This window comes from Erythrolamprus reginae, chromosome 1 (genome assembly GCF_031021105.1).
Source record: "Erythrolamprus reginae isolate rEryReg1 chromosome 1, rEryReg1.hap1, whole genome shotgun sequence".
Taxonomy (NCBI): domain Eukaryota; kingdom Metazoa; phylum Chordata; class Lepidosauria; order Squamata; family Dipsadidae; genus Erythrolamprus; species Erythrolamprus reginae.
In genome coordinates, this window is record NC_091950.1 from 207,767,216 (window position 1) to 207,791,144 (window position 23,929).

Below are 23,929 nucleotides of genomic sequence, written 5' to 3' on the forward strand. Positions count from 1 at the left end.
GGGTTTGTATCTCGAAAAGTTTGTATGACAAGGCGTTTGTAAGATGAGGTATCACTGTACTGAAATTAAACCAACTATGTATATATAACACAGTTTTCTTCACATATGTTTGCCATGCATATTGATCATTAAAATAAGCAAATGTGAATAGTAGCTGTTAATACGATGATTAAAATGGCTTATAATTGAATAATACTGACCCAATTGAACATTTTGTCTGAGCTTCATGACCTAACAAATAGTATGGCCATATGGTTGTTACCTCAAGTTAGTTAGGGAAGACCCTGCCTTTGAGGACAGGAAAATTGGGAAAATGAGTGGTTGAATTGCAGTTTAATCTGTCCAGTACAAATACTATGTGTATCTTGGCCATACATTCACTAAAAGGTTTTCTTCTCACACTTTAAACTGGGATGGGAAGAGATCACCAACCCTTGCTGGTTGAATTATTACCTAGTGAGAGAGAATAACATCATGGCATACCAGGTTTTGGGAAGCTCTGTGTATAAGCCTAGATATTTGATCTTAGTATTGGGTATTTTTTCAGAGTTTTCAGGTTTAGGCTGCAAAAATTAAAGAAGCATTGGATGGCAACAAAAAAGATACAGAAAATTTTAACCCATTTGTTGCTAGTTCTCCATAGTAGTTGTCCAAAGTCCTAATCTTTTCCATGTGATTGTTCCATGTTCAATCCTTGGCAGCTCTAATTAATGAAAATTTAAATAGCATAAATGTCAAATGAGGTCTTGGACAAATGTTTCTAATCAAGTAACAATACTTAATGTAATAGATAACTGGCTTTATACAAGGGAACTTGATGCATTTCATCAGTTTCCCCAACCTCATATCCTTCATGTGATATTTTGTAACGCCCATCATTTGAAATACCAAGTTAGTAAGGCCCTGACAAGCATTCCTGCTTTGTGTGCTGTGTAAGAGAAAATCTTCTATAATTAATTACCGTATTTTTGGTGTATAAGACCTCCCTAAAAGAGGCTGAAAATTCAGGTGTATCTTATACTCTGAATGCAGCTTTTTTCAAAGCTTTTCCCCCCAGCCCTAATTAGATGCTAACAATCTTCCCAGCTCTTATTTTGCAGGTTCTTTCATTGTTACTGTCTCTGAAGAATGTTTTCCAAGCTCTAAGTCTTTGCAGAGTTTTTTTCATTACTCTAGCTTGCTCCAAGTAAGTTTCTTTCCAGCCCTAACCAGGTGCTAACAATGGTCCCAGCTCTTACAGGCTTGCAAGATCTTTCACATGACAGCATATGCACCAAGACAAATTCCTTGTGTGTCCAATCATATTTGGCCAATAAAGAATTCTATTCTATTATTACTCTCTGCAAAAAATGTTTTCCAAGCCCTAAGTCTTTGCAGGTTTTTTTCATTGCTCTAATTTGCTTCAAATGTTTATTTCCAGCCCTAACCAGGTGTTAACAATATTCCCAGGTCTTACTGGCTTGCAAGCTCTTTCATTGTTACTCTCTCCAAATAAGGTTTTTTAAGCCCTTAACCAGGGGATAAAATAATGTGCTGAAGCTGACCAGACTAAGGACATTAGACAGATGAATACCTGGTAAGCAGATTCTTTTCCCTATTTTTCTCCCCCAAAACTAAGGTGCATCTTATACTCCAAAAATATGGTATGTTCTTATAGCAGCAGAAAGAAAGAAAGAGGCTTAAAGTTTATTACACACTAATTATTTTATTGTGGCATAAGTGTTTGTGGGTTACATTCAAATCCTACTCCAAATGAGACTCTTGTGTGACAAGGAAAAATAAATTTAATAGAAAATCATCGCCTGTCTACTTTGTGAGTAGATATGTTTACAATGTCTGCATATAATTACCTCTTTATTTAATTTTCTTGAACTTCACTATTTACGGTTCCCCTTTCTGTCTAAATTATACATTCAGATTTACCTCAGAACTGGACAGTGATGTTATGCTATATCGTACAGTACTATATTACAAATCTCTATGTTGTAGGCTACAACATTACTTAGCTTTAGGTTTCTCATAGATGTTTGCATTCTTGATTTCAGTTATGAACAGTACTATAATTATAGTATATAAATATTAGATAGTATTGAACTTATTTAATATTAAGGACAGATGTTTATCCTTTAACAAGAAACATTTTGTTTCTGCTCTGGTAATCTGGCAGGTCATATAAATGATTATTTGTTCCGGGTGCTTTTTATACACATTATTTAAAATGGCTAAACAGTAAACAAGTCATTTATATGTCACATGTATTATATATATTTCATATGAACAATCCTGCTTAATGAGTGAGATAATCTGCTCATATATTGTATACAGTTAATTACCTTACATTGCTACTATTTGGCATATTGCTTTTCCTGCTTTGGTTCTCTAGTCTAGGCTGAGAAAATCTTCTATTAGGGTCTCCTTTCCTGTAAGCAAAGATTACACTATAGTTCACCAAAATCTTTTGTATATTAAATCTTTCATGTTAAAAAAAATTGCCACCTAAGAAGCAGAGGACCTACAAACTATGAAACAATAAAATTTTACATAATTTTAGTTTTATGCCCTCTGCAAGAAGTACTGAAAATATTTTCCTAGCTGTGGATCCTCAGTAATGAATAGAAGTCTTTGGCCAATGATTATGGTGCATAGTGATGATGTATTCCAGCAATAATTCAAAGCCAAATGTGGGAAGGATCTCTGTAAAAGATTCTCAGTTGATGTAAAGACAGACATTATGACAATATTAAAGTGTTCATCTACTGTTTTTTGTTATTGTCGGTTTTGTTCAGTTTTTGCTATTAATTTAGGCCCCCTTAATAATTCAGCAGGTAATAAGAATTCCTTTATGGTGGAAAGGATCCACAATCTGATTACAGAATAACAATGGCAAAACTGCATTCATAAAATTGACCTCTGAAGAAATTATCATGGTTTAAACAAAAGTAAAGACTGTACCACGAAGCATATACACAATTAATATTGTGTGGGAAAACAAATTAAGAACTCCTATAGTTTAGTTTCCTAAGTAAATCTGCATTTGATATCTAACAATTTACATAGGAGTCCTAAACATTTAACTTGATATACCTGCAAGTAGTGTCCGATCCTAGTCTTGTTTTAGGTATTAGATTAGATTTAGATTAGATTTATTGGATTTATATGCCGCCCCTCTCTGCAGACTGTCCTGTTTACTGGCATTAATCTACAGCATTCAAGCATTTATTTGTTAATATCTTTTGTTAAACCTGGAGAAGAGACTATTAGTTTAAATTACTAATAGCTTCATTGTTTCACAACATGTAGTAGAAACCAGCAGAAATGCTACTACTATATTAATTTTTATTATACTGCATCTCTATCCCAGAGTTCATTTTGGAATGCTTAGGTTGCTATTTTATAGAAACTTTAAACAAACCCTTTGTTTTATGGAAATATGTATAGCACAAAGAGCACTTTTGAGAGAGAAGGTGTAAGAATTGATTTAGCATGGGGAAATTATATAGCATTAAGGAAAGTGATAACTTACAACACTTCTAGTTTTTGAATATAGGTAGTTCTCTACTAATGTCCACAATTAAGCCCAAAATTTATGTTGCTAAGTGAGAAATTTCTTAAGTGAGTTTTGGCCCATTTTATGGTTTTTCTAATGACATGGGTTAAGTGAATCACTGGGTTTCTTAAATTAGTAACACGGTTGTTAATCAAATCTGGTCTCCCTGATGACCTTGCTTGTCAGAAGATGGCAAAAGGGATCACATTGCTCTGGGACCCTGCAGCCATCATAAATGTGAGTCAGTTATCAAGCACTCAGATGTAAATCATCTGACCATTTGGATGCTGCAATGATCATCAGTGTGAAAAATGGTCATAAGTTACTTTCTTCAGTGCCGCTGTAATTTTCAACAGTCACTAAATGAACTGTTGTAAGTGAAGGTCTAACTGAATATTTTTTCTTAAAGATTTTGATTTTTAGTTTTTATTTCTCATATTTCTCTATTTCTTTGTATTCAATTTAGATTTGCCACTTCAGCTAATGCACTTAAGGATTTTTTTTTAAAGCTAGCCATTATGCTGTCAACATTTGTGAACTCCTATTCCCTGTTTTTATTTTTACACAGCTTTTGGTGCCACATTTTTCTTTAAGAGGTTTCTGGGGATTGTGCCCAAATATCAATATAAAAGAAGTATTATGGGAAGGTGCATGTTGTTCTTGCAATAATAGCAGAGTTTCAGATATTTGCTTCACTTGCTTTGTAAGTTTTCACTGTCTAGCCAAAGTGGACATCTGTCATATCTGTCTGAAATGAAAGGTGCATTTGTTACTTTGATAGATATTTGACAGATATTCTGTTTTCTTTATAGATTACTGCTTATACTGGAGTACTTATTATTGATTCATAATCGATATCTGAGTATATCCATATATAAAAAAACTCATTTTAGAGGTAATCTTAAAAAGATCAACATTACTGTATATTCCATTGTGTTTAAGATTAAAGTATTTGAGTTTTTATTTCAAATTTAATATTATTTCTATCAACAATCTATTCTTTTTTTTTATAGTGTTAGCTACCAACAGTCATGAAATATTTTGTTTACATTATTCATACATATATGGCCATTTATCTCTTTGATAATGTACAGAATTGCTGTTTTATTTGAATGATTGTAAAATTATACTCTTCAGATTACTGTAAAACAGCTACAGTTTTAATGTAACATATTTATATACATTTTTCTATCACAGAATTGCATATATTGATATGATGTTGTCTGTCTGGAAATTGATCAAATTTAAACTTATAAACTTAAGCAAAATAGCTGCATAATTTCATATAAAATACCGTGAAGGTATAATGTCAAGGCCATTAAAGTTAGATATTCAACATCGCGTAGCCTTTTGTCTTGAAAACAGATTTAGCCGGATAATGATGTTTGAATATTGAAGATCAAATAAAATAAGATAGTAGTCTAAAAGCCTGCCTATTTTATTCTATTTCTTTCCCATTTATGTTAGGAGTTTCCCTTAGAACCTTGTCTTGAACCGACTCTGTTTTGGCAGGTCAGCAGTGTCTCCATTTCACAAGTCTGTAGGTAACAAGATACTTGACAGGTTTAAGGTTCTGGTTTGTTCCATTACTGTTATCTGAAGAAGAGCCTTTCACTGTTTCTCTTGTTTGTGGCAGGAGTATGACTTTTTTTTATTTGTAAAGGAAACCCTAAATCATCATTTTCATACAACCTACTTTACAACTGAGACCTAACTGAATTCTGTATTATAAATTGATTTCAGAGAGTGTTCCAGAATTTCTACACAGAGAAATTGGAATGTAGATTGTGCTTCTCTCTTGAACATGTTTGTAGTCCCAATGTCAAAGGCAGTGATGGTGAACCTTTTTTTCCTCGAGTGCCAAAAAAAGTGTGAACGCATGCTATCATGCACGCACGAGTGCCCACACCCATAATTCAATGCCTGGGGAGGGCAAAAAAAGCTTCCCAAGCCCCCCAAAGGCCCTCTTGTGGGCAGAAGCAGCCTGTTTCCCAACTTCTGGTGGGCCCAAGACACCCGTGTTTCTCCCTTCCCAGGCTCCAAAGACTTCCCTGTTAGCCAGGGGAAGGTAAAAATGTCCCCCCCATCCCCCAGAGGCTCTCTGGAAGCCAAAAACACCCTCCCAGAGCTCTCTGCATGAGCCAAAAATCAGCTGGCCGGCACACACATGCACGTTGGAGCTGAGCTAGGGCAATGGCTTGCGTGCCAGATATGGCTCCGCGTGCCACCTGTGGCACCCGTGCCATAGGTTCACCATCACTGATCTAAGGCCTACTGTTGCTGAATTCAAATGCCACTGTGAAAAGTTAGATATGTGCATAAGCTCTTCAAAGAACTGTATGGCTTCTGTATAAAGAACTGAAGAATAAAAGAACGTATACATAGGATTTATGAGAAATGTTTTTGAGAATCAGAATTAGCCATGACCATTGCAAACAGATTTTAGGGCCTTGTAACTAATGCAAATTGAAAAATCATAAATCCGTAGCCTGATATACGGTGGAAGACTTTCATGGCTTTTAGTGTAAACCCATTGCAGGGAGAGGGCTACAAAAGGAGACTGAGGATTCAATAGTAAGGGTCTCTCTTTCCCCCATCCACAGCTGTGTGAAGCTTTAGGAGACTAACAAAGTACAGTATATGCTTTTAAGATATGAAAATGAGTGGCTGTAATCGGTTGTTTATATCAATATGTAAGTCTGAAAAAGAAACTTACTGTGATAGGGAAAATGGAAAAAAAATCATTTTTCGAGATGCTGCTTTAAAGGATTTTCTCAACAGGTTTGATGTAACTGCGTAAATGAACCTGGCTGGGTAAAAATCCTTCTATCTTCAAATGAGAACAAATCTTGGAAAATATATAAATGTGAGAAACATAAAGCGTGCTGAGGCAATATTCAATATACAATTCAATATTAAATTATAAGTGGAGCTGAGACTGTTCTAGGAACTGACGAAAGATGAATTTGTAATTTGTCTTGTTTTGCGTTGGTTGAGTTATTGCTTAGTAGATGAGAGGGCTTCAGGTTTAGTGTAGGGTGACTACATAATGTTGTTTCTAGGGAAACTGGTGGTGGGAACATCTAAAAAAGGTAAAGAAATCTGTTCTGAAGACGAGTACTTAAAATGATTATTGGATTTCATTGGGTTGATCTATGAGTTGTTTCTTGTTTTTTGTATTTTGCAGTGCCATTGTACCTTATTTATTTTGTTTTGCTTTCCAGCATTACTATGCTTGTCAACATTGCTTGTATTAAACCTGGATATCTATTAATTTGTACCATAAAGATGGAAGTAATGTAATGTAGCTCCATCAGGTCACTTTGCATGCTGTTGGGGGTGAGTAAATATATTCATAACATAAAACTATAAAACTATTTACATCTCACCAGTAAATTCCTGTTGTAAAAGAAGAATATTTCAAAATAAATTAGTGGGTTGTTAATTTGATATTATTATAATATTATTAACCATTGGTTTATCAGAGATGCAGTCCCATTTTATATATTTAAAATATTAGATATTTAGATGTTGTTGTATTTAATGTGCAATGTGCTGTTGTAAGTCAATAAATAGGATCCCTCCCCTCTTTTTTATTTTTAATAGAACTGGTTTCTCCAACGTGGAGCATTCCAAATGTTTTAGGTTGCAATTCCCAACATCCCTAGCAATAGGGTGGAGTTCAGTTTAGGAAAAGCTGAAGTAGATAAAAATCAAACTTAAGCTCCTGTAATATTTATTATCATATATAAACGGGGCATAGAAACATAGAAGTCTGACGGCAGAAAAAGACCTCATGGTCCATCTAGTCTGCCCTTATACTATTTTCTGTATTTTATCTTAGGATGGATATATGTTTATCCCAGGCATGTTTAAATTCAGTTACTGTGGATTTATCTACCACGTCTGCTGGAAGTTTGTTCCAAGGATCTACTACTCTTTCAGTAAAATAATATTTTCTCATGTTGCTTTTGATCTTTCCCCCAACTAACTTCAGATTGTGTCCCCTTGTTCTTGTGTTCACTTTCCTATTAAAAACACTTCCCTCCTGGACCTTATTTAACCCTGATATAATAGATATGGTAATTATGGATCTCTGTAGCTATTTTAATTTAAATTACATTGTGGCATTTACCTTCTGTCCAGTAGCTGTTCAGATTTCTTAAAACAATTTTTTTTTTGTTTTAAAAAGTTTCAAAAAAAAAAATCTTACTTTTAAAATAAAATGTTAGAGGCATGTTTTCAATATAAAATTATGTAATTATTGGGATACTGCTTACAATTACAATTATCTTTTGTCATGTATTTTTTATAAGATAGTATTCTATGTCTTGGCTGCATTTTGAATATTCTTGCTAAAATAATAATGACTGGTGACACAACAGGCCTATTATATTCAGACATCTTTTGCTGTACATATTTTGTGACAATATTTAAATGATAAGGTAAGCTAAAAATGACTATTCAAGCTAGACTTATTCACAGAGCTATATATCATTACATTGTTCCATGTAGCTGCTTTCATAAATTAGAACAGTGATTTTCAACCTTTTTTGAGCCGCGGCACATTTTTTACATTTACAAAATCCTGGGGCACACCACCAACCAAAATGACACAAATCTAATAAATAAATAAATAAATAAATACATACATACATACATACATACATACATACATACATACATACATACATACATAACCCCCCCATATATACAATCCCATGTAACATCCTCTTATAAATACAGTCAATCATCAATCATCCCTCCTCAAATTTATACCGCTCTCTCATTTCTGGGTACAGTACTTCTCCTGTCTTTCCCCCTTTTCTCTCTCATGTTTCTCATTTCTCTCTCTTCCTCCCTTTTTCCCTCATTCCTTCTCCCTCTCACTTCTCCTCTTTTTCCATCCCTGTCTCTCTCCCCCCTTTATGCGTGTGTGTGTATACACACTGGAACCATTTCCAAAACCAGTTGAGGGCTGGGTTTTTTTCCTCTTTTATTCTTTTCAAAAACAGGTGTGGGCTGGGGGTTTTTTCTTATTATTTGGGTGCTTTTTACCATATGCTTCAAGAAGCACCTCTCTCTCTCTCTTTTGCTCTCTCTCGTTCTCTCTCTTATTTTCTTTCTCTCTCATGCTTTCTCTCTCTTGTTCTCTGGCGGGATTAGTCATCTGTTGTCCTCCTGATGCTGCTGACGTGGTGCCAGGGACAAAACGCCCACCCACTCCTGAGGGAAAAGACGGACTGTTTGGGATGGGAATTAGCATCTCTCCTGCCGCGTTAAGTAGGCAAGGCAAGGCAGAAACTCGCCGGACACGGAGCCCAAAAAAAGCGCCTCAGGAAGGCAGAAGCGAAGCGCCCCCACCGCCCGCTTGCTTTCCAATGCTGCGCCCGTTGCGCCGGGCTCTTTGCCTGAATCCGCCTCCTTTCTGAGGCTCGAGCGAACCTCCTTCGCCGGCAGCCGGGGGGGTCGGCTTCGCCCCCTGCCCAGCCGAAAGTGTGCGTGTGAGGGGGGAGAGCTTGCTTCTGCAACCGCATGGCCAGAGAGAAGCGGGATAGCAAGGTGGCGGCATTCTTCTGCCTGGCCTGGGCGCTCTGCTTGGTTTTCCTGGGCTTCACGCAGCATGTAGGTGGCCGAGAAGACCGAGCGGGACTGTGAGAGGGGTGGGCGTTCCCACAGCGCTCGGAGCGGCTAGCGGACGGATCGCCAGCGCCGCTGCAGCCACAGCTGTGGGAGGAGCCGCGCCCCAAGAAAGCCGGAGAGAAGGACGGATCAGGCGGGGACAGCCACAAGTGGAAGCCTCAGCCCTGGAGCTCCCACTTGCAGAAGCCGCCCCTACCCCGGCTATTGCCCGCCGCTATTAGCGAGGAGAAGCCATGCGCGCGAGGGGGCCAACTTTCAAAACAACCTTTGCTGGCCTCCGCCTCGCGGCACACCTGACCATGTCTCGCGGCACACCAGTGTGCCGCGGCACACCGGTTGGGAAACACTGAATTAGAATGATGCTTTATCATATAGCTGTTTGTAAAATAGGATATGCTAGTTCAATCTTCTCCAGTTTAATACTTTCCAGATGTTTTATAACTTCCATAATCTCCTGATGAACAACGTTGCCTGCTGTATTGTATGATAGAAGTTGCAGTTCAGCATTTTTTTTCAATCTGTAGGAGGCCAATAAAAACCAGTAGCTAAAGAGAAGAAAAAGTCAATAGACCAGTTTTATTTTTAAACCTTAATGTCTTAAACATTCATGTCTTGTATTATTGATAGAAACTTGGTATTGTTAGAAATAACAAAAGAAACTTGGATTGATTTAAAAAATCAAAGCGTATTTATTGGAAAGAAATAATAATAATAATAATAATAATAATAATAATAATAATAATAATAATAATTTGCAAAGTGTGGTGGATCTTTCAGCCTGACTTTAAATTGAGGTTTGAGCCAAGAGCTACACTTAAAATTTCAAAACATTACATGTTACGGTCTCTATCTTGATATCCCTCCATGCCCCTCCTATCAAAATACAGTCACCCATTACAGCTACTCCATAATGCCTCAGAGACAACAGCACCTCTGACATGTTCATCAACACCTTTCCCTTATTGCTTATAAAATATTTTGCAAGCACAGCACTTTCTTATCTCTATTGCCTTAAGGAATTGCATTAAGGAATGTCCCTTTTAGTTGGGCCCCTTTCTAACTAACAAAAGAATAATCTGTTCAGCATGTATTTTCTCTAGCTATCTTAAAGCAACTAACATTTAACAAGTTCAGGCTGGAAGGGACACTGTAGGTCATCCAGTACAACCCCCTGTCCAAGCAGAATTAAATCTCTTACATTTATATAAATTTCTATATACTATTTTATTTTTTAATTTTCTTATATCATAAAGTGTAAGAGATAAAAATTGATATTCATGTACAAAATGTATCCACATTGCTTTGGGCAGAACGCAGTAAATGAATGACTCTTAATATCTAGTTATAGTATATTATGAGCTAAATGTTTTGTGCACATTTTGATAGGCCCTTTAGATACAACTAACTATAGGTGGCAAATGAATGGGAACAATTTCAAACAGATTTGGGCTTTCAAATACATTGGAATTGTTTTCCACGCCACTGGCTCATGGAAGCCCCAAATTTAATCAGAGAAAGTAAAAAAATAAAAAAAAAGTAGCCACCCTCCTAAGTGTTTAAAAATATAAGATATCTTATAGAGTAGAGTAGAGTAGAGTACATGTAGAGTAAAAGTATTTAAGGCCAGAGTAATAATAGTACAGCTGTCTTATGGCTTTTAAATATGTGCATATAAGAATTTAAAACCATGAGAAGATATTCAGTCAAGTTTCTCAAGGAACTTATTTTGGTTCCCTGTTCTGCTTCTAATTAAAGTTAGAATAGTTCCAATTAAAATTCATGCTTAGGTAGCCTATATTGTTTAATGGCTCAGACTAATTTTTAATCCATTCTGTCTTGTGTTTTTATTCTTCAAAATACATTCAGTTTTTGATGCAAATTACTTGGTGACTATAAACCCAGGATGGCGAACCTATGGTATATGGGAGGGGATGCAAGACTTTTCCATGCTTCAGCTTGAGCGCGCACGCATGCACTGGCCAGCTGATTTTCAACCTTGGGAAAGGCTGTTTCATCCTCCAGACGCTTCCCTGAATCCCTGAAGGAAAAAAAAAAAATCCCCCAATGGACAAACTGGAAGTTTGGAAAAAAGCACTTCTGGTTTGTCCATTTGGGCATTTTTTTTCACCTACCAGTAGTAGTGGGTTCATACCGGTGTGGTCCAGAATACTGGACCAGTATGAATCGACTGATTTTTGGTGACTTTTTTCCTGGTGTCTCCTGAGAAGGAGCTTTTCAGCTGTCTTTAGATCAAGAATAAAAGTTGGCATTATGACTAGGGCAGGCGGAAGGGCTTCTCCCGATACGGAGATGCCGGAAAAAAGATCACTAAAAATCAGTGGGTTCATTCCGGTGCAGCACTCTGGACCACACTGGTAGGAATCCACCATTGCCTATCAGGCTTCCGAAAGGCCTGTGGCATGCGTGTGGAGGGGGGGGAGGCAATGGGGAGGGGCCTTCAGAAAGGCCTTTGCACATGCATGGGGGGGAGGGAAGGGATGTGGGCATGCGCACATATGCTAGCACACACACACACACACACACACACCCTTTTGGCATGCGAACCAAAAAAGGTTTGCAATCACTGCCATAAACCATTGTGGCTTTCAATAGAATTTGATCAGCCTTAAGTAACATCAAGCGATGTACCTTACAAAACAATCTCAGTCGGTGAAATCAGAAAAAATATTGTAACTGTTCATTACTTATATAATATTGCCCCTAAAAACACTAGAAAAGCTTTTACACTTCCCTATTGCAATGCCCTGTGTTCTGTCTTTTGGAAGAAATATTCTGTAAGATAAGAACAATTACCGGTATGTCTTTGTGATGAGGTTGAAATTGTAACTTGTGTTTTTGCACTCCTTTTTTTATAGGGACCTGCAAAATACTTAGATTTCCCCATTGATAACACAGTATCTAAGCAGGTTTATCATAGCACCATTTTGATGGCATTTCTTTTTATAATTGCTAATATATCAACAGTAGAAACAGCTTCACTAATGTAATTTCAGTTTAAATAATAATTATTTTGTAAGGGGCTAAGCTGTGAATAGGGGTATATTATATTAAAGAGATTTTCATTTTCTGTCTGATAAAGAATATGTTGGACATTTTAAAAATTAAACTATTTATCCTCATTAATAACTATTTACTGCCGGTAATACAAACTAGCCTCATAAATTAAAAGGGAAAACCTTTTCTTTGATTATAAGGTTTCAGCCTTCTTGATATAGCGATTTTGTTTCCTATTATACTTTTCCATTCACTTCAGTTATGCATTTTTGAGAGATTAATTTTTCATTATTTTTCAATAGAAACTATATTTGTAGGTCACTGATATAAATTTTGAAATAATTTAATACTAAAATGAAATATAAATAATACAAATATTGTACCATACATAGTATATATTAGCTTTCTTGAATAAGTGCACAAATTTATCTTCAATGCTCAGTTTTCATGTGAATAAAAGCTTTAAGACAGTGATCATGCTTCACACCTCTATTAAGCTATAATACAGTGATGGCGAATCTTTTTCCCCCTCAGGTGCCGAAAGCACATGCACACACACTATCATGCCTGTGTGAGTGCCCACACCCATAATTCAATGCTTGAGGAGGGTGAAAATTGCCTCCCTTGCCCCCCCACTCGGAGCCTTCTGAAGGCCAGAAACAGCATGTTTCCAAACTTATGGTGGGCCCAGTAGGTCTGTGTTTTACCCTCCCCAGGCTTTAGAGGCTTCCCTGGATCCTGGGGAGGGCAAAAGCGCCCTTCCCTATCCCCCTGGAAGCTCTCCAGAAGCCGAAAGTGCCCTCCCAGAGCCTCCATGAGAGCCGAAAATCAGATGGCCATCAGGCACATGTGTGTTGGAGCTAAGCTAGGGCAATAGCTTGCATTCCGGCAGATATGGCTCTGTGTGCCACCTGTGGCACCCGTGCCATAGGTTCGCCATCGCTGCTATAATACTGTATGTTCTGAACACTATAGAATTTATAATGAAAATAGATTGAGCTTACATTTGCTTTAAGTCAGTTTACTTAGATACAGTGGTACCTCAAGATACAAACCCCTCATCTTAAGAACAACCCAAGATACGAACCCGGGGTTCAGAAAATTTTTGCCTCTTCTTACGAACTTTTCTTATGAACACCAAACACGAACTTCCGGGTTCGGCGTTCGGGAGGCTGCTGGGAAGCCCCGCAGCCCGGCTGTCACCTTTTAAAACAGCCAGGGGGGCTTCCCAGCAGCCTCCCGAAGCCGAACCCGGATGTTCGGGTTTGGCGTTCGGCTTCGGGAGGCTGCTGAGAAGAACCACCGCTGTCGCCGCCACGCCCGGCTTGGCTTCCCTGGCCGCCGCAGGCAATGCGCATTGCGACCTTCCGGGCCGGCGAGGCTCAGCGACGGAAGGGGCCACCTGGCCCGGGACGCTTGGCCGAAAGGGGCCGGGGCTGGAGCTGCTGAGCCTCGCCGGCCCGAAAGATCACTGCGCGTGGTGCCTGTGGTGGCCAGGAAAGCCAAGCTGGGCATGGCGGCTGCGGCGCTACTGCTCTGGTTGCCCAGTCCTCTCCTGCCTCCTGCGGAGGCGCAGGATCGGGCCAGCGGCGGGCACGGGGCGAGGCAGCAGGTCTGCATCCTGGGCAGGGGGCGGGCGAGGAGGCGCGGCCGAGCGGGCCCAGCTCAGGCTCCGGCTAGACCTCCAGCGAGGACGGGGCGGGCAGCGGCTGGGTGCGGCGGCGAGGGTGCGTCCGACTCCGGACTGGCGGCGCCCGACGCAGCGGGGAACATCGGCACAGGAGGCAGGAGAGGACCGGGCGAAGTGAAGATTGCGGCACGCGTTCCCCCTCTTACCAGCCCAGCAGGCAGCTGCCGCGGAGCACATCCATGTGGGCTCCGTTCTGTTCCCTGCCGGCCCGATTGAGGGGCCGGCCGTCTCCGCCATGGAGCCCAGCCCCGTGGGTTCCATTACATCTTCCGCTGCCAGCCAGGCCATGCTGGCGGCAGCGCAACAAAGAGAGGCATTCGCCTTCCTCCCACCTGCAGCCGACTGACCGTGGGCTCCTTCCCGAGCTCGGAGAGCTTCCTGGCTTTCGTTCTTCTTGCATTCGCAAGCTTTCATGCCCAGGAAGCTCTCCGAGCTCGGGAAGGAGCCCACGGTCAGTCGGCTGACCGTGGGCTCCTTCCTGAGCTCGGAGAGCTTCCTGGCTTTCGTTCTTGTTGCATTCATGAGCATTCATGCCCAGGAAGCTCTCCGAGCTCGGGAAGGAGCCCACGGTCAGTCGACTGCGGGCGGGAGGAAGGCGAATGCCCCTTTTTGCTGCGCTGCCACCAGCATGGCCTGGCTGGCAGTGGAAGATGTAACGGAGCCCACGGGGCTGGACTCCGTTCTCCCTCTTACCAGTCCAGCAGGCAGCCACCACGGAGCACAGCCATGTGGGCTCCGCTCTGTTCCCTGCCGGCCCGATTGAGGGGCCGGGGTCTCCGCCGTGGGCTCCGTTACATCTTCCGCTGCCAGCCAGGCCATGCTGGTGCCAGCGTAACAAAGAGAGGCATTCGCCTTCCTCCCGCCCGCAGCCGACTAACCGTGGGCTCCTTCCCAAGCTCCCTTCCTGAGCCTCCCGTTCGCTCTGCCCCCCCACCCCTTTGTTCCTAGGGGAAGTGCTGGTGAGGAGCAGAAGGGCTGTCTTGCCTCAATCCCCAGCACTTCTCCTAGGAACACAGGGACGCGAAGGGGCGAGAGAGAGAACGGGAGGCTCAGCATTCCGTCAGTCGCAGCGCTGGCTGTCAACTTTTCTTTTTAGCACTGGGGAGGCAAGTCAGCGCTAAAAGGAAAAGTTGACAGCCAGCGCTGCGACTGACGGAATGCTGAGCCTCCTGTTCTCTCTCCGCCCCCTCGCCCCTTCGTCTCCCTGTGTTCCTAGGAGAAGTGCTGGTGAGGAGCAGAAGGGCTGTCTTACCTCAATCCCCAGCACTTCTCCTAGGAACACAGGGAGGCGAAGGGGCGAGAGAGAGAACAGGAGGCTCAGCATTCCATCAGTCGCAGCACTGGCTGGCAACTTTTCTTTTTAGCGCTGGGCAGGAGCAGAAGTGCTGACTTGCCTCCCCAGTGCTAAAAAGAAAAGTTGACAGCCAGCGCTGCGACTGATGGAATGCTGAGCCTTCCGTTCTCTCCCCCCCTTGCCCCTTCCAGGTTCGGCGTTCGGGAGGCCGCTGGGAAGCCCCACCGCCCGGCTGTCACCTTTTAAAACAGCTGGGGGGCTTCTCGGTGGCCTCCCGAACGCCGATCCTGGAAGTTCGAGTTCGGCGTTTGGGTTCAGGAGGACGCTGGGAAGCCCCCCGGCTGTTTTAAAAGGTGACAGACGGGCGGGTGGCGGTTTTTTGCGGGGGGGGGGGGTTTCGTTGCACGGATTAATGGATTTTACATTGTTTCCTATGGGAAACAATGTTTCATCTTACGAACTTTTCGTCTTACGAACCTCCCCCTAGAACCAATTAGGTTCGTAAGACGAGGTATGACTGTATATCCTAGCATCATAATAAAAGATCACTTGTTTGTTTGCAGTTGTATTATATTCTATCGACAATCAGCATGTATTTATGATGGTTGCAGTATTCTGGATGGCTGCTGACAAGCAAAGTCAATGGGGGAGGCCCAATTCATTTGACAACTTTTGTAAATTTGCTTAATAATCTTGGCCAAAGGGGTTATAAAATTGGGCTTGACTCACTTAACCATTTTTTTTACTCACAGGCATTCTAGTCCCAATTGTGATCATAAGTGGAGAACTACCTGTACATGCCGACTGGTGTCTGGTTGTACTTTTATACTAACATGGAAAAATTTAAATGACTCATGTTAGAGTAAGCATTCTAAGGTTCAAAGACCTTTTGCTCATATCTGGAATAGATTGAAAGTACTGTATATTGTTGTGGAACATTATTTAGTGACTAAGAGACTTGGTTAGAAACCAGGAGATTATTGAATTCTAGTCCCACCTTAGGTGGGTTGCTTCTGGTTCAGCCTTGTTCGGCAAACTGGTAGCGGCGGCAGGAGGCTTTGCCCACCCACCTGGGATGGGCGCACAAACCGGTAGTAACAGGATTTAGAACCTACTTCTGCCTTAGGTGTGAAAGCTAGTGGGTAGTCTTGGGCTAGTCACTGTCTCTCAACCAATCTACCTCACAGGGTTGTTGTGGAGAAAAAATAGGGGCAGGAAAGAGTATTCAGTATCTTTCCCAATTAGGTATAATCATTCCAAATCTTAAATTTGTTTGATTGTGGAAAGTTGCATAATTTACATTGATTGTAAAATATCTTTTTTCCTCCGTGTTTGCAATAGGAAATTAAACTGTGCTTCTTAGCTTTATGACAAATCAATATTCTCTGTTATCTTAGATGTTCAGTAATGGGATTTCCGTCTCTAATTCATGCTATATCTCAACACCATTGGAATATAAGCCTCCTCTCTAAAGGACACTTGAGTACAAATGTAGAATATGTGCTGTCTGAGAACTACTATAAGTTCTAGCTTTACTGAATCTGTAAGGGATGCTGATATGATATGAAGATAAGCAGAATGATATGAAAATGTAAGATACCAGAAGTTTCCCCAAGCCACTGAGATGCCAAGGAGAGAGAGACTCGAGAGGAGGCTTGCCAAAAATAACAGATTTTTAAAAAAATTAATAGCCAAAGTTAAAAGGCTGGGTGACAAAAACCAAAACGTACAGACAGAATGCATATAAGGAATAGCCACACGCCTGCAAGAGTGGCTCAGGGGATTATATATATATATTACGGGGCACCAATAGAAACAAAGTTTACCCAATAAGAGACAAAGGTTCATTATCAATAGGATCTTTAAAGCTTCTTTGTTCAGGCCCCTGCCTCTGTCCACCTTATGGAACATTCCAGCAGAATGTTTTCAGGATTCAGAATTTATGAAGCAGGAAATGTCCCTACTCTGGTTCCTTTTATCTATGGGGCCTAATATTCCTGGGTAACATTTTTTTTCTATATTGTCAAGGATATGCCTAACTTTGAAGCCAAGAATAAAAGTGAGACACAGATGTAAGATAACAAACTTTGTACTTATGCCAACCAGTAATTTTAAGGTTACAATTTACTAAGCTAGAATTAGTTCCTAACAACTAATTTCTGACAGTACACAATAATATAAACAGAAGTCACTAATAAAGCTTAATTCCTGATAAATGATTTCTAGCCACATATGATATCAGAAGCAAACAGTAAATATTGGTTTGATCATGATGTTCCTTCCAAGTGAAACTCTTGAGATAGTCTGCTATGTATTAATGCTTCTGAGCATGGGCTTATTATTTCACATCCAATAAAATGTATCATTTTGTTAATTAATTTTTTCTTTGGAATATGAGGATCTTGCTTCTGAAAATTTCCTGTTTATGGATCCAGGATTCTACATTTTAAGAAAAAGGATTGATATGTCGCAAGGATATTTTTAAAACAAAACAAAAAAAAGGACAAAATACTCTTCTTAGAAAAGTATTTTATTCTTGGAAAACAAATATTGTATTCTGTTTTTAACATGAGTGTATTTACTGCATACCTGTGAGGCCATTTTGAATGTCATTGTAAATTGTTACAGGAGCAAGAGATAGCAAATCCCGGACTGACACATATCTTATGGCATAGCCAGGGCCGCCGATAGACGGGTATTACTGGGAGCCCCGTACCGGGCCCGGTGAAATTGACCAATTAGAGGGCCCGCAAGACCGGGCCCTTTTGCGCATGTGCAAATTTGGCACCAGAAGGCCGGGGCCCCTAATTGTTCAAAAAGTTGTGAGAAGAGGAAGCTGAGCTTCCTTCTTAGCGCCTTTCAAGTTTTCTGGCAACTGCAGCGCCCCGCCCGGCTGGAGCTTCCCTGGCGGCTGCAGCAGGTGAGCTTTGGGGCTCGTGGGGTAGGCGAAGGCGGCATGCTGGCCGGCCAGAGCCGGGATTGGATAAAGCAGAGGCGGGGTAGATGGCTGGCAAGCCGCCGTGGGAGGCCGGTGGGGGCAGGTTGAGCAAGCCGGGCTTGGGGACAAAGGCGGCGGCGGGCAGGGGGACCAAGCCCAGCGGGGCGCAGGGTGAAGGCGTCTCGGTGCGCAGGCAGGCGCCGGGGCTGCTGACGGAGCTCTCCAGGGAGACACTGGGCACCAGCCGCGCCGGCTCCTCGGCCAGGAGAGCGTCAATGCGGAAGTTGTGGGATTTCTCCGTGGGCTTCTACATGCCGGCTTCTGGGCTGCCGCTTCGGCCCTGCTTTGCGGGACCTTAACGCGGCTCTACCTTTTCCCGGGGCGGCGGCGTTGGGCGATGCAGCCGCTGCTCCAGCCCCTTCCTCGCAACTCACTCACACACACACACACACCTGCCCGATCGGCTGGGCGCGCCGCTGCCCCCCTCTTCTACAAGCCGCTACGGCGGGGTGGCTCCTCCTTTCCCTCCCCTCCCCTCCTCCGATTTGGGGCTGGTGGGAGGGTAGCGGCAGCGGAAGGGCGGCGCGCAGCGGGAGGGTGATGGCGGCGGCAGCGGGCAGCCGCAGCGAGTAGTAGGCCCCTCTGCCTCTCTCTTTCTCTCAGCAGTCGCAGGCAGCGGGTAGTAGCCTTGGGGCAGCGGCAGAGTGGTCAGCTGTGAGGCGGAGGCTGGGCTCTGGAACAGAGGCACTGACCGTGGCGGCTGGACAGCATTTACGGCGTCTAGCAACATGTCTAGCCGCCGCTGTCAGTGCTCCATTCCGGAGCTCCGCCTCACAGCTGACGACCTTGCCGCCGCCGAGAGAAAGAGAGAGGGAGAGAGGGGGGAGAGAAAGAGATAGCAAGAGAGGGAGAGAGAGAAAGAGAGAGGGAGAGAGGGGGGAGAGAAAGAGATAGCAAGAGAGGGAGAGAGAGAAGAGAGAGGGAGAGAGGAGAGAGGGAGAGGGAGAAAGAGAGAGGGAGAGATGGGGGAGAGAAAGAGATAGCAAGAAAGGGAGAGAGAGAAAGAGAGAGGGAGAGAGGAGGGAGAGGGAGAGAGAGAAAGAGAGAGGGAGAGAGGGGGGAGAGAAAGAGATAGCAAGAGAGGGAGAGAGAGAAAGAGAGGAGGGAGAGAGAGAGGGGGAGAAAGAGAGAGGGAGAGAGGGGGAGAGAAAGAGATAGCAAGAGAGGGAGAGAGAGAAAGAGAGAGGGAGAGAGGAGGGAGAGAGAGAAAGAGAGAGGGAGAGAGGGGGGAGAGAAAGAGATAGCAACAGAGGGAGAGAGAGAAAGAGAGAGGGAGAGAGGAGGGGGGAGAGGGAGAAAGAGAGAGGGAGGGAGGGGGAGAGAGAGAAAGAGAGGGAGAGGGAGAAAGAGAGGGGGGAGAAAGAGAGGGGGGAGAAAGAGAGAGGGAGAGGGGGAAGAGATAGCAAGAGAGGGAAAGAGGGGGGAGAGGGGGGGAGAGAAAGAGAGGGAGAGAGAGAGAGAGGAGATAAAGGAAGAGGAGAGATAGAAAGGAAGAGAGAGAAAGAAAGAGGGATAGAAAGAGAGAGGGAGAGATGCTCAGTGAGCCTTTATTTGAAGTTGCCTTTCTTTCTTTCTTTCTTTCTTTCTTTCTTTCTTTCTTCTTTCTTTCTCTCTTTCTTTCTTTTTGCTCTCTTGCTCTTTCATTCTTTTTTCTTTCTATTGCTTTCTTTCTTTCTTTTGCTTTCTCTCCTTTCCTTCTCCTCCTTCCATTTCTTTCATTCCCCCTCTCTTTTTTAGTTCTCTTTCATTTTCTTTCTTTCTTTCTTTCTTTCTTTCTCTCCTTTCTTGCTTTCTTTCTTGCTCTTTTTCTTTCTCTCTTTTTTCCCTTCCCCTTCCTCTATTTCTTCTTTTCTTTCTCCTTCCTACCTTCTTCCCTACCCTCCCTTCCTTCAGTCCTTCCTCTCCTTACTCTCCCCTTTCATAAGTTTCCTTGACTTCCTTCCTCTGTTCCTGTCCCCTTCCCCCTTTCTTTCTTTCCTTTCCTTTCTTTCTTTCTTCTCTTTCTTTCTTTCTTCCTTCCTTTCCTCCCCTACCATTTCTTGCTTTCCTTTTCCTTCCTCCCTTCTTTCCACCCTCATTCCCTTCTTTCACTCCTTCCTCTCTTCCTCTCCCCTTTCACCCCTCCCCAAAGAAGGTAAATTTCATACATAATTGGTATGTCGCAAAATAAAGTAGTTTTAAAATGTGGGGGGGGCAGACCACTTAGGCTGTAGGGGCCCCCAAAATTCCTGATGGCAGCCCTGGGCCATAGCCTATAAGAGAATATTAGACATTTTTTTCTCCTTTATTATCAATTACAGTTCAGTAAATGTTTGGATTTGATAAACTGGAGTCGATTAGGTAGCCTTAAAAACATGAAGCCTGGTTCATTTCACCCAACTGTCCTTAAAATTAACTAAAATTATAGGGTTTATTTGCAACTGAACTGTAGCTAGGGGAAAAAAGAATTAGTTTTTCTTTAATGTATGAAATAATTTGCTCTCAGAATTGAGTATGAGCTGTGTATTTATTATTACAATAAGTATGTTTTTAACTGGCATATTCAAAGGCTGACGGTAGGGCAAACAACTGCCTTGGCCTATTGGTTCTCATTGGGTCCAATATCTCAATATCTCTTGTCCTTCACAAACCTAAACTTGTAAATGAAGTCCTAATAGAGACTGTAGAAAAGGAATAGTGTAGAAAGAGGAGCATGAGAGAAATAGGAATTACTGTCCTACTACATATCTTCTCCCTCCACTGCAAGTCAGATGTCTATTGCAACTAGTGAGAGCACCACTGTTTCTGCCAGTTACCTCTTCCTCTTCAAATTCAATGACTTGGAAGATGGGCAGAGAGTGATGAAACACAAGGGGTCTTCTCCTATTGACCATTCCTTTTTTTCCAGGGCCTCAAAAGCTAAAGAGTTGTGTTTATATCTGTCTTTTCTTTAATTGTATGCTATTATATATGCTTGAGTCTGTAGAATTTGAAAGCCAAAGCATAGTAGCACAGTTTTCCTTTACCTTTTGCTCATTTTTAAAAATGTGTTTTGATACATTGTTTAGGGAAAAATATAACCACCAAAACAACTTTAAGACAGCGTATGGTATGAGTAGTAATAGTAATGGAATGTTCAGACACAGATACCAGTTCAAAATACATGTTGTACTACAATATATGTAGAACATATTATACTGTACACAGTAACAAGGTATAATAATCTGTTTGCCCTTCTAAACACAAAATACAATCTCCAATATCCAATACAAACCCATTTAACCTTCCGCACACAGCTCTAGACCTAAAGTAATAACAGGAAAAAACTCCCCCCAAACAGGACTGCAGTTGGGCTCCCTCCTATGGTCAACTATGATCCCATCTCTTAAAGATATATCATATAAACATACATTCTTAGTTTATATGTATTGTAACCCAATACAAGATACAAACAGGTTACTGACATGTTTGTCTCATGTTTTTGTTTTTGACAGTTTCCATGATTTGATGAAGCACTATCAAATGTATTCCAGACTGGGAAATGGCAGCATTCACCCACCAGTTCAAATAAAAAACTAATTTATCCAAATAGAGGTAGCTGGTAACATTTTTTTTTTATTGTTAAAATGTATTTTAAAAGGGGAGCTAAACAATGACAACCTAGTATCAATAGAAGAGAATATATATATAGCGGTTGAATTGTGGACTCCTTGATCCTTTCTAAAGTTGGTTTTTTTCTCTACAGGCATTTCATTCCCTAACATCTTCAGTATTAAAAGGGAATAGAGTTTGATGGGGATATTGTTTTTTCCTTGGTAGTACTTTGACTAGCTAATTTTGTAGGTCCTTGATTAAGAAATTGTTAACCTTGAGGATTAATACCCCACAAAAAATCAGTCACCAAACAATATCCTGAGTAACCAAGCTCAACGAGCACTAAGCACAATACACTCCAGCTTTCTTTTCTTAAAAAGTATTCAAAAATAGGTGATCAAAATATTATTTGATTCCTCTTTACTGGATTTGACTAGCTAATGATGACATTAGATGATTTAATTGATAATATTTTAAATTTTGCAAGTAATTTATTGAGGTATTGTTGCTAAGTGATGAGATAGATGCGTAAACATTTATGGATCTAGGACATTTGGGGGAATTTGAGTTAGGGAAGTTAGATTAGGAGAAAGGGAATTTTTTCAATACCATACATTGTCATCAGCAGATAAAAGATCTTCCTGTTAATTCCCTACTGTCAACAATATAGTCCCAAACAACAAGGAATGCCATGTGGTCTCCCAGTTATTACCAAATGAGAAGCTTACAAATATTGAGCTGGACAAAAAGAAGTTTATTTTGTCTTGCCTAAAACATTATCTACTTGTGCAGTCTATTCCCTTAAAACTACTATTGTTTATTATTCTGACAAGCAAAATAAGCAGAAAAAACACTGTTATTTTAAAATAGGAAGATTTTAAATAAAGATTGAATAAAATGCAAATACACTAGTTTATCAGGACTAAGCTGAGTAGCCTTTTTGTAAACAGATACGTAACCAGAACTCCCAGCTAGGACAGCAATCTTTGAGAATTGGTCCACCTATCTGGAATTTGGCTGGGTCACAGTGTGTTCAGATTAGCATGATTTTCCTTCCATACATGAAGAAGAAGAAATGGAATTATTCAGTTTTAAATTTTGAATAAACCATACTTTCCAGTAACTTGTAAACTTGGAAAATTACAAAAATATGTTCTCTTTTAAACATATGAAATATACTGTAATTTTAAATGAATGTACATATATGTTAAAGACTAAACCTTTCTTTGTAGAATTTATGGTTGCGGGCCAACATAATTTAATAGATTTTAACCCAATGTAGTTTAAATCAGAATAATATGCAATGAAAATCAGTTTCACAACATATTCCGGTTTTATCTTCGCTAATTCTATATTCTTGGTATATTGTTTCCTTTTGTTAAATTATTCTTGACTAAATTAGCAGAAGTTTGAGAATAGTATAAACAAATATAAACATAATATGATACCTCTTTCAGTGTAGTTGAAAATAAATCAGGCTCTTGTAAATATAAGTATAAAAAAATCATATCAAGAAAATAGCTTTAGCAATACTCTTGCTAAATTGAAGGAGGTTTATAAATGATTGAAGTTTTTCTGAATTATTGATCTGTGGATTTCCAATTAATTAACCTGTTTCTACTTCCTTTATTGCATATATATTATAAAGTCATTCCCTCATTAACAACTTATGGCAATATCCAATCACCATTTTGCCAAAATAATAATGTCCAGAACAGACAATACTACTCAGTGATAGCTGGGTAATTCTATAAAGATGCTATAAGTCATTAGTGAAAAAAGGGCCAAAATGTTCCTCTAATGTTAATGCACTAATATTAGTCTTTAGCATTGCAGTCATTCTATTCTAACCGTTAGCAATTATTTCCCATTGTATTAATTCAGAGCCTCAGTTTCCAACAATTGTTTCACTTGTTCTAATATTTTACACTCATTCTAAGTGTAAGGTTACTTAACATTTACTTCTGCAAAATCTCAGAATACTTACATAGCAAAATCACAAAACTTTATGATTTGGTTCAAATGAAATATTGGATTGACTGGTGGTTATAAAAATAAAATAAACAATGGATTTGAGAAGTCAATATTATGACCTGAAACAGAATGTTCATAGCATCCAGGAATGGGTTAACACCCCTTCTTTTATTGTTTAATTTTTTTCCCTAGACT

General features: G+C 40.9%; 1 protein-coding gene across 15 annotated transcripts in view; it reads left to right on the forward strand.

Annotated features, from left to right (window-relative positions):
* The window catches only part of HYCC2 (hyccin PI4KA lipid kinase complex subunit 2), a 64,255-nt gene that overhangs the window by 13,304 nt on the left and 27,022 nt on the right, over positions 1-23,929 (forward strand). For 7 of the 15 annotated variants that reach the window (XM_070732045.1, XM_070732043.1, XM_070732041.1 and 4 more), the window contains one exon: positions 21,661-21,760. The gene's annotated coding sequence lies outside the window, so the exon portion shown is untranslated. Of the gene's footprint in view, positions 1-6,771; positions 6,887-21,660; positions 21,761-22,009; positions 22,154-23,929 lie in introns of all 15 variants that reach the window. The other 8 variants (XM_070732039.1, XM_070732050.1, XM_070732038.1 and 5 more) reach the window with 3 other exon arrangements.